This window comes from Cryptomeria japonica, chromosome 8 (genome assembly GCF_030272615.1).
Source record: "Cryptomeria japonica chromosome 8, Sugi_1.0, whole genome shotgun sequence".
Classification (NCBI taxonomy): domain Eukaryota; kingdom Viridiplantae; phylum Streptophyta; class Pinopsida; order Cupressales; family Cupressaceae; genus Cryptomeria; species Cryptomeria japonica.
In genome coordinates, this window is record NC_081412.1 from 295,404,521 (window position 1) to 295,416,641 (window position 12,121).

Below are 12,121 nucleotides of genomic sequence, written 5' to 3' on the forward strand. Positions count from 1 at the left end.
ACATCGACATCTTCATTTGTAGCGTGGAGTTTTTGTTCCTTGTGTGGTGGACTTCATTGTCTTTGAGGTTCTAACAACATTGGTTTTTCTCCTTATCGACGTTTTCATCTAGGGTGAGCGAGATTAGACCTGTGTGGTGAACGTGAAACATGGGAAACATCTATTTAATAGTGGATGCATTATGTTTTGGCTAGTTCCATCGATTGAAGTGTTTTTCACATGGTTTAAGTTTTATTTGTGCAGTTTCATTCCTAGCCATTTATCATTATTCAGGGTCCATATGGATAGGCCTTCTATTGAGAAACAATTTGATTGGCCTTGGGAAAAAATTTCTTCCAATTCCTTTATAAAAGGTAGGGTCAAATTAGGTAATTCAAAGAGTGTTTTAGTTGTCTTGTTTTATATCAAAGTCTAGTTGTATCATTTTGTCTAGATTAGGGTCCATTTTTTATGAGTCAATAATTGTTGTCTCATCAACAATATGTCAATAAAAAAAGAGTCGTCATTTATAATTGCCTCAATTATCATTGGACACATTATCACGTGTACACGACGTTCATATTAGGGATGCATTAGAAAATTGAGCCTCAAAGAAAATTTTCTACTTAAGTAGCAAACTCATTGGAGGATGGAGGTACAGGAGGCTGGAGGGCATTTAGCGACCTCCTATCAGTCACCAATGATGCAGCCACTCATCAGATTTGGTGGCATTTTATTTTCTACTATGTAGCATGATATGATTCATTTTTTAGTGTTCCTGGTTATGTGAATAAGTGAAATTTCACATTGTGGAGGGGGGGGAATATAACCAGTGTTCCATTCCCATTTGCAATATGTATGTTGATTTCTATATAATTTCCCTGATGTACAAGCATAGTGGTGAACAAAAGCACCATAAATCATGGATCTTGAAAGGGTTTATTGGAGGATCTAAAAAACCACACGAGGTGAACAATTGATGGGTTCTTGTTCATGTCAAGGTTTGTGGTAAGCCTATTTAAAACCATTCAAGGAGAGAGACTTTTATTTGAATCAAGATCATGAGCCACAAGAGTTGGCATACTACAATTGGAAGTGCTGAAGTGAAGAATATGGATATCATCAATATTAAAAATAGTTGTATAGGAGGACCACTGACTATAGAGATCCCGTGACCATCAGAATTCTTGGAAGTATAGTCAGACATTGATGATTTCATTGCAAATGAAAGTGAGATAAGTTATTGTAAGTAGGTGATCATGTGCAGCAAGATCCAGATAGTAGTATGTAAACCTAAAAGTATGCATAGGCATACAATTTTGTTTTCAACTTGTGTGATATTCTTTCTCCACATGTTCACACTAAGGGGAGGTGTTAGGAATTAGTGTTCACATGCATTAAAATGATAATGTGGTATGGCAAGGTGAGTTGTATTAACAACTCACGTAATTATGGGTGGTTGAATATTCTATTATTTGCTAGGTTTGTTAGTATGATTATTTGGTTGTATTATGAGCTATTAAAAATAGCTCATCTATATTAGAGAGTTGTTATAGGATCACTCCTACCAAATAAGAGATTCAAATCCTATAAATATGTATATTCATTGAATGAAAATGAGACGAGAGTAACTATTTTTGAGTGAAAAATCTGCTCATCAAATCTCTACTCATATTTCTATTTAGGAAATATTTGTAAAAGGAGAGATAATCAAAATATTATCCCTCCCCCCAAGCATGGAGACAAGGAAACCAAAGAGAGATCATTTATAAAAGACACAATCTTCTAGAATAAGGAAAATATCCTCATTAGATCTATATGCATGTCCAAAATATAGAAGGGTTCATTATAAAAGATACCACTTAATAAATGGAAAGTGGGTCCTTAAGAAAGAGAAGGATTGAAGGGCTATTCTTGCCCCCAAAGTATGGAGATAAGAATAAAAATTCTATTATATTGCTACCTAAGGATGATTGCACATGAAATTGTACCACCATGAATGACAATGAACCCCCAATAGGTAAGCTACTAATGTCACATAGTGAGGAGCAATATAATAGGAACTTAAATGTTATGTAAAAGGAATATGATGAGAGTTCAACTTATTATCATTGAGTATTTGAATGATACCAATTACAATAATTTGATGAATTTTATCAGCTAAATCATGACATTTATCTATGAAATGGCTATAGATTTGATGATACAGTTGCAAAAAGAAGGATTGTGTTGATTTTTCTTATGATTCTTTCTTTGATTTTTTAGCGGGAGAGTAATAAAGTTGGCTTTAAGAAACTCATACAAAATACTCTCTTGTTATGATGAGAAGTTGTAAGAAGACATAGATGTATTAGACAATGGGGGAGGGGATGCTAACAAAGGAGGACTTTGGAAACCTAGACCTTCTTTGGAAAAGTGTGGTGTAAATTTCTCATAACTGTCAAAACTCTGTTGTACACATCCTAATCCATGTCCATTGTATCCATGTCTAGAATCAAATATATGTGTTGAAATGTCTAGAGGAGAGGGTCCATTCTTAGTGTCAAAGTCTAAATATCCCCCCATCATCATTGAGACATGTGTTGGAAGGAGAGGTAGAAATGGATTTGGAAGAAGTTTGGATAAATGACACACAAGTCTCCTTCAAGGCTTCATTCTTAGATTGAGGAATCTCATACCCCTTGAAGGAAGGTGCAAAGTATAATGCACCCCAATTATTTGCTAAGGAAGTATCATTGATAGGAGATTATGTTGTTGAATTAATCATAGTATTAAAGGGATAAATGTATCCTACTTCATCACGAATAAAATCATAAGGGTTAGGATCAACCCTGATTGTGTGAAGTTCATTGTTATATATTAATTTGATTGTGTGATAAAGAATAGAAGGGAATGCTTTCATAGCATGAATCCATAGTCTACCTAGAAGAATATTATAATTAATATGGTTGGGCATGACATGAATAGGAGTAGGTAAAGTCACGGGTCCTACTTTGATAGGTAAAATGACTATACCAAGTGACTCTCTAGGAAAATTATCAAAGACACGAACATAGAGGATCGGGTTGAATATAAGAGTAATCCCAATTTAACTTATCTAATAAGTTAACACAAAAAATGTTAAGGGCTCTTCCATTATCATTTAAGGTGCCTCTTATGTTTTTTTCATAAATGCATAGAGTAATCATAAGGGGGTCATCTCTATTTTTAACCTCTATAGAAGGAAATTCATCTTGTGAGAATTTAATATCATTTGGTTTAAAAGAAGGATGATGAACCACCTTTTGTAAAGCTTTGTGGATAATCTTATGGTATGAAGGTGAAGTTTGAATCAAATCCCAAAGGGAGATCTTAGCTGAGATGGCATGGAGTTTCTCAACAAGATTGGGTTCCTTATCAACATGTTTCTTAGGATGAGGGGGAGAATGAAGAGAAGTGAGAAGAATATTGGGATCTTCCTTTTTGACACAAGCATTAAATGTTTGATGTATTTTAGAACCATATTTTTATTCTAGTTGTCTTTCCATATCACCTCTTTCACATATGTATTTTTCAACTTTGAGTATATTAGGAGGTTTCTTGGGCTTAGGCTTCTCGTAAATAGAAACATCAATGGTATTGACTTGTTTAAACTCTTTGTTCTCCAAGGAATCATCTTTAGAAAGGAGAGCATCAAGGAAATTTCTAATGATTTTATCCTCTTTCTCCAAGGTATCTTTATGGTAAAGACAAGCTTTAGGATAAGGAAAAACAAAACTCATTAAAGCTTCATCTCTAGGGGGAATTTCATTGAAATGAAAAGAGGGTGTGGTATCACTAGGAAATTTAGCTACAATAAAATCCACTTGTAAAAAATGTGGGGAGGTACATTTTAGGATAAACATCATTCTTGAGAGATTCATCCTTAGGAAGGAGATCTTTGAAATAAGTGCTTCTTAACCTCTTCTTGCACCAATGTGTCCTCATTAGTAGGAACAAATTTGGGAGAGGGTAAATCATAGCTATGGAGGAAATAAATAGCTAAATTGTCATCATATACATAAAAGGGAACATCATGAACATCTCTATGGGTAGGACAAACTTGGGGAGAAAGATTAGCAATGTCCATCAACACTTCTTCTCTAGGAAAGGTACCATGTATGGAAGGTAAAGTAACATTAAGGGAGGTGTTTTTGATATTATCCTCTTCCCCTAGGATATCCTTACGGGAGAGACATATTGTAGGAGAAAGATCAACATCAATTTTCAAAACTTCATCTCTAAGAAGAAGATTTGTAAAAGAAGTGTTAATAATCTCTTCTTGCACCAAATTATCATCATGAACAAGAGAAGATTTAGAAGAGGATTTATCATGGTTCATTAGGGCCTCATCTCTAGAAGGTAAAGCGTGATAAAGAGGATTGTCAACCACATCAAATTCTTTTATCACAAAAGCTTCTTCATAAATAGGATTGATAGAAGTTAAAGATTCATAAAGTGAATTGTCATGCATGATAATATCCTTATGATTTTTGGGATATTAAGAGGTAATGGTGAAGTCATCAAGAGTTTCATCCAACATCTCAAGGTCATCACTACTAAATGACATACACATTATGTTAATTAACCTTTGGCAAAAGGATTGTTTAGAGGATTTAGGATAAAGGAAACCATCATGAGCCTCATTTACTCTATACTTCTTTGAAAGGATAGTCATCATAAGCAAATGGATTGTCAAAGGAACAAAATTATTGTGAAGAGTAATCTAACATTTTTGAAAATAAATGCTAACTATTGCAATGAAATGATCTAATGTAATAAAACATATAAACACACAAAATGAATGTATCTAAAACTATGAAATGAATGTATCTAAAACTGAAAACTAGATCTAAACTCAAAATAAAAAATATGCAAGTGTACGAAGAGTCAAGTTCAACAAAATGTATTGGATGCAGATGGAATCTGATATAATTAGGACCTAAAACCACTTTCACACAAACATTGAAATACAAAATCACCTAGAGGAGTGATTGTCCTTGACTAACTCTTGTGAAAAAGAGTCAAGGGATATTTCTAGGGTTCATATTCCTTTGCTGCTATGGAAATGGATATGCAAAGTATAGGAGAATGTAAAATTATGATGAAAGTACAAAGAAAAGTGAATGTAAAGGTATTGTAATAGACTAACAAATAACAACAATAAGACAAAAGGTACATAAATGAAAGGAGAATCTGAGTGTACACATGATCAAAATCTAGAGAAAAAATGATAGGACTAGGGCATTGGATGCCCTGGTCTGCTAAGTTGTGATATGGGGTCTAGGCTTTGATGCAGATTGAGATGAAACCCTAAAATATGAGACTAAACTGGGAGGACCAGGCCATTGGGCACATTGGTCCCTAAAAGCCAAGCTGATTTTCATAACAATAAACTTGCACCTATTTCTTGAGATTTCCCAAAATCTTCCCACTTTTCCAGATACCTATGACTGCACGCAAGAATGAAAGAAAGTGGGTTGTGTATAGGGGTTTTCCTTTCAATTCCATTTCTACATTCAAGCATTTTAATTCCAAGTCTTGCCTCTTCCCTCAAAAGGAACACTTTCAATTCCATTTATATTTCCTGTGTTGAAGCAATAAGATGATAAATCACATAAAATCCATCATGAAATCATTATTGAAACATAATATAAAGATTCCTTGATGTAGTTTGCTACTCCTTGAATCGGATTTGCTCTTGAATTGATGATAATGTTAGCATAAGATAAGATTATGAAAATGAATTGAGAGGGATGCCTTATATAGATATTTCATAATTGAAATAACCTTTAGGCCGACTTAGAATTGATATATTTGGACAGAGAGAAGGATTTGAATTAGAAAAGACTGCCAAATTATCCTCCTGAAATTTGGGGAAAAAAGTGCGCGACTAGGTAGTAGAGATTCACCTGGTCCTATCAACTTTTTGTTGAATTTATAGGGATGTGAGGTAACAAGGATCTAATGCCAAATCCATCTCAGTGACTCAAATCATAATGCATAGGTATGCAAAATATGCTTCGAGAGTTGAAATTGGGGTCAGATTTAGGATAAATTGAGATAAAATGATAAAGGGCACACCTAGAATTAAGGACTCAAATAAGAGTGTGACTGTAATGGCACTTTTCTCCAAGACTTAATTAATTATTTTCAATGGAAGTGATAGATTAAATGTTAATGTTAAGTTCATTTATTAAAGGTAATTGTCATTAAATTAGATGTAAATAACTAACATAATCATAACATGTAATAATTTGATAATAATTACAAAGTAAATTAATAACACAATCAATGGAATAACATAACCACTTAATTCAACCATATTAGCATCAAATCATATATAAAGCATTCTCAATATCTTATAGCATCAAGGTTTTCCAATACTTATCGTAATTGTGAGCACTTGGAATAGTCATTCTCACTCCAAGAAGATTCTAGTGGCCTTGGGACCTTTATGGCTATAGCACTCCATGGAGGAAATAGGTTCTTACACAAAACCTCACATATTATCTAGAATTTAAAGGAATAGTCACATGTCTAGGATCTTTTACGGCAAGTAAGCACTCCAGGAGGACAGGTTCTTACACAGGAACCTCGCATGCCTTCACAACACGAAATAAACACAGCCCTACCCAAGACACTCCCAAGTGTACACCATACCCTGAGTTGGACACACTTTGTGTGCCCCTTCTCCAATTCCAATGCCAACCATTGACCTTAACCTTCACTCCTTTGTGCTCTCTGAATTCCTATATTTCCTCCCATAACCATAACCCACCAAGCCACCTTCTTCTTCTTCCTTGAGTGATCTCCATTCCCCCTTCCAAGTCTCACATAAATGGTTATATAACCTTTCAAGGGGTAGTTTCCAAACCATCACACCCTTTCGAAAAGGTCACCTTCAATTAACTTTTAATAAATATAATTATTCCACTTTTAAGAGAGTTTTCTCATAAACATTCTTTATTAATCTTTCCTAAAATCAAAGGATTATAATATCCTTTACTTTTATCTCCCTTTTAATTCAAAAGGGATATTTCATAACTTTATTATCTCTTTTGGGGAGAAAGTCCCATAACATTTGTCCCCCCTGTAATTTATTTGTTGTCCTTAGTAGCAAGAGATGCATCTACATCACAACTCAAAAACACATGATTAATAATTGAAGAAACTTATATTGAACACATTTGTTCATAATGTTTATATTTTAATTTTACTTCATATATATCTTTTCCTTTCTTTAAATTCATAGATATGTCTTTATTAAAAAGTAATTTCAAGTGAATCATTTTGCCAATGAAAATTGTGACAAGAACACATATATTTCTTATAATATATATCATAAATTTGTAAAAATTAGCGATGCTTTCTCTCATATATTTTAATTGCATCATTTTGTCTTATTATGCAATCTATTTTCTTTAGTATAGATATTACATGTAACTTCAACATTAAATTTAAAGGTATCATCCTATGTTGACATAACATTTACCTAGTCATTCATCATTATATATTTAACATATATTCGAAGATGATAAGCATGCATTTCGGACTACATGAGTATCCTCCTTTCTAGTATAAAATAAAGCACACGTACAAAATTATTGGGTTGATCAAGTCCAATAACAAATTACAATAGATAAAGATAGTAATAATAATAATAAAATGTAACCAAAATCTTAAAAGAAAGCAATAATGCATTATAACAACCCACAAAGCACTTCATAGAAAATGGTTCTAACCTTTCTTATGTTTAAGTAACCAGGGTATTTGAACTTAAATTTTGGTCTAAAAATAAATAAAATTTTAAAGGTCATCTCTCCCCCTGTAAAGTTCAACATGTCCACATGTTTACTCCTAAAATATTTTAACTCATTTAGATATCTTGTTAGTTATGAAATTGATCTTCGGACTTGTGGGTTATGGGTTCACAATATGTCTTATGTTAGACAAATATCAATGTTGGTTTGAAATAAATATAATAAGCATAGTAAAACCACCTAAAATGGACATGAAACCAATTGAAGATTAGTATGGATGTATAAATTTCATCATAAATGTACTAATAGACTAAATCTTATCTCATGACAACTTCTATGTAAGAGGGTAGCATCAAAATAGAAATACTAACTTAATACCACAAAAGTTTTCATCTCTTATTCGAACATATTGTCATAGCTAAATTTATCTTCTAAGAGTTATGTGAGTTATCCAAGCATATATGTAAATTTGATTTTTGGGATTCTATTATTCAAAATTAGATTTTATTTATTTAATTTTATTTTTATGACATTTTAAATGGTGTAATAAATTAGTTAGTAATGTATGTAATTACCTTTTAGGATTCTATCTATATCTTTTAATCCACACTTCTAGATGGGAAGTCAAAATGGCTAGTGAACAACTATCTATGGAACAAATAAAATAACTTTTAAACCATTCCCCTTTTTGTGTGGTTGATTTGATATGAAAATAAACCTCCTTAAATTCATTAGTTGATCCTATGATAATTCCTAGAACCATCAACTAGAGTTGTTAGTTTTCTTCTTTGGTTGGATTTAAGCACAACTATCATTCTCATTTATAACACTATTTTTTTTTTGACAAATTGATTATTACTATTATTGTTTTTCTAAAGAGAGAGACTTACACTTCACAATCTCTAACATCCTTTCATCTATCTTTTTTCTTGATTAAACCTATTAGAACACCATCTAATTTGTCATATTAAGGCTTAATTAAACAAATAAGAACACGTCTTCTATTTAACTCGAGTATATTAAGTTTACACCAAAATATTCTTCATACAAATATGTGAATCCTAAAGAACTTAAAATGGTCCATTAAATATATACTCAATGTCTTATAAATGAATAAAATAATTATTTTACTCATATTCTTGAATAGAAACTTTGTGAATATTCACCATGCTACAACGAAATATGGAATACATGTTTAGATAAAATTGAAGAATTTGGTCCTTGCTAGTACTATCAAACTTAGATAAGAAAATCACTAAGCTCGTGACATATAACGCCATTGAATTTGAAAATTATAAGAAAAAAAGATTTCTACACCTCTCTTAACCTAGACAAATATGAATCATTCAAATTAAACTACAACCAAATAATTCTAAATGTTTTTTTTTTTGTTTAGAATAATCCTTTTTTATTTCAAGCTTTTTGAGAGATTTATAAATATTGACCTATATTGACTCAATGTTGAAAATTTTATAAATATTTGCATCTCAAGCAAATCAAGGAATTCAAGGCATCTTACTAGATTTATTTCAAATTCCAAAAATATTTTAAAGTGCTATAAAATATTATTTTTATAAATCTTAAGCACATACTTTTATGAACAATTTGGAATTTCATATCTTAAACCATGGTTTATATTTATTTTATTCAAAGTGAACATGTTGACTTCTACCTTTTGTCATTTATTTCTTGAGGTGGTAGTCTCCCTATATCTATAAATGCATCTTTTTTAGTTCTTTAAAATTGAGCATTGATTAGAAAGTCACATCATTTGTATAGGTCTTTAACAATAGAAGGAATGACACCATTATTGTCTTTGTCGAGTGGGATATATGTGTAGTTTTTGTATAGTTTCATTGGATTTTGTTCAAGGGATAGCCATGAGAATTGTCCAAGTTCAATTTCCTTCATTTCAATAAGAACACAACTGGGACTGTGGTGTCATCATAATAGGTTAATCTAGATAGTGGTATGGGAATTACTGAAATTTAGAACTCAATCACCATGATAAGATGGAAATAAATGAGAAAGGACATAGGGTGTGGTTTTGTTGTAACAATAATGGATAATTGTTCTAAGTTCAAATCCCCTCACTAACTAAATTGTCGATAACTCCAGATACATGAGAATGTTATGAAGGAGCTTGATGTTATAAGGTCTTATTTGCACAATAGTGACACCTAATATACAATGGTGACTTCTTTTGAATGCAGGGTTACATTGTTGTTCATACAGATGCTATAAAAAAAAAAAAACAGTGGTGCAGATGGTGCAAGGTTTCCTTTTAGTTTTACAATACCAATATTTATTAAAAATCTAAGAAACACATAGAAGATAAGTATATACATGTTTTCTAAAACATTGATTGTGCACAATGGATCACAGTGAATGTGCAGTACAATAGCTACATGCACGTGGGTGGTTCTGCAGTGGACCAAACTACTTTTGGCAATCCCTCCAAGCCTTAAATGCGAGATTGGAATTATTTGTTGTAGCACTACACCTTATCATGGTTATATAATTCCTTTGAGAGTGGGTACTTCCTCCATTACTCCATTACTTTGAGTTGGAATCATTTTTTAAGGGGTTCGTGCATTAATAACTAATGTAATCATAACATGTAATAATTTGATAATAATTACAAAGTAAATTAATAAAACAATAAATTGAATAACATAACCACTTAATTCAACCATATTAGCAGCAAGTCATATATAAAGCATTCTCAATATCTTATAGCATCAAGGTTTTCCAATACTTATCTTAATCACGAGCACTTGGAATAGTCATTCTCACTTCAAGAAGATTCTAGTGGCCTTGGGACCTTTATGGCTATAGCACTCCATGGAGGAAACAAGTTCTTACACAAAACCTCACATATTATCTAGAATCCAAAGGAATAGTCACAGGTCTAGGATCTTTTATGGCAAGTAAGCACTCTAGGAGGACAGGTTCTTACACAGGAACCTCGCATGCCTTCACAACACGAAATAAACATAGCCCTACCTAGGACACTCCCGAGTGTACACCGTACCCCAAGTTGGACACACGATGTGTGCCCCTTCTCCAATGCCCATGCCAGCCAATGACCTTAACCTTCATTCCTTTGTTCTCTTTGAATTCCTATATTTCCTCCCATGACCATAACCTACCAAGCCACCTTATTCTTCTTCCTTGAGTGATCTTCATGCCCCCTTCCAAGTCTCACATAAATGATTATATAACCTTTCAAGGGGTAGTTTCCAAACCATCACACCCTTTCGAAAAGGTCACCTTTAATTATCTTTTAATAAATATAATTATTCATCTTTTAAGAGAGTTTTCTCATAAACATTCTTTATTAATCTTTCCTAAAATCAAAGGATTATAATATCTTTTACTTTTTGTAGTACCCCTCCTTCGATCAGACTTTTTAGATACTTATTTTGACTATAGTTGACTTTTTCAGTGGATATTAGTGGATACATTATATGGTGATATTTTACTCAGATATTATGCTATGATGTGTTATACTTTGATTTGAGTTTCAATGTATGTTGCTTATGCATTATTCCTCGTTGATGGTTAGATGTTATTTTATTGGATTACTGATCGTGGACTAACACAATTACTTTTGTGTGAGATGCGTTATGTATATGTTATCATGTTTGTAAGTGTATGTGGTGTGAGGAGATGATTTTCCTTCACTCACTTCGGTGAGACATGGAACGTCATGATTCTCCTTCATCGGTGTGTCTACTGTGTTTGAATATATGTATGTATGGGAGAATTGGTGATGCAGGATTTGTAGGTACAAGGTACTAACTTCACCTGGTCCCACAGGTCTTAGCGTACCTAAATAATTCAATGGAAGTGGAGGAGATAGTCTTAAGGCCCTGAGTTTTACCCTCAGCCTTGCTTGTCACTGAGCAGTGTCAGTCATCGGTCAACCGTCCCTTTTGTTGGTATGCAGATCATGTTTCTGTTTTGCTTTGTTGTTGCATGTTATGCGTTTTTAAAATTAATTTTAAAATAAATGATTAAGTGTATTTTAATGTTTTAATAGATTTATCTATTATTCTATTTGAATAGTTAAAATTGAATTGTTAAGTTAAATAATGAAATGTTATAAAGCAATTAAATTAATTTCCCTAGCTAGCTAATTAAATTAGTTGTCAAAACAATAAATTTATTTTTTGAAAAGGAAATATATACTCATGTGGACTTTTGCTTTATAAAATATTTGAATTCAATTTAAAAGTTAAAATTTTAAAAAAGTATTTCATTTTGGGGAAAAATATTTTCATTTTTCATTTGTAAAGTTTTGCTTGGACGAAAAATGAAAATTTAACCTAAAAGATATTTTTGGGGGGAGAAAATTC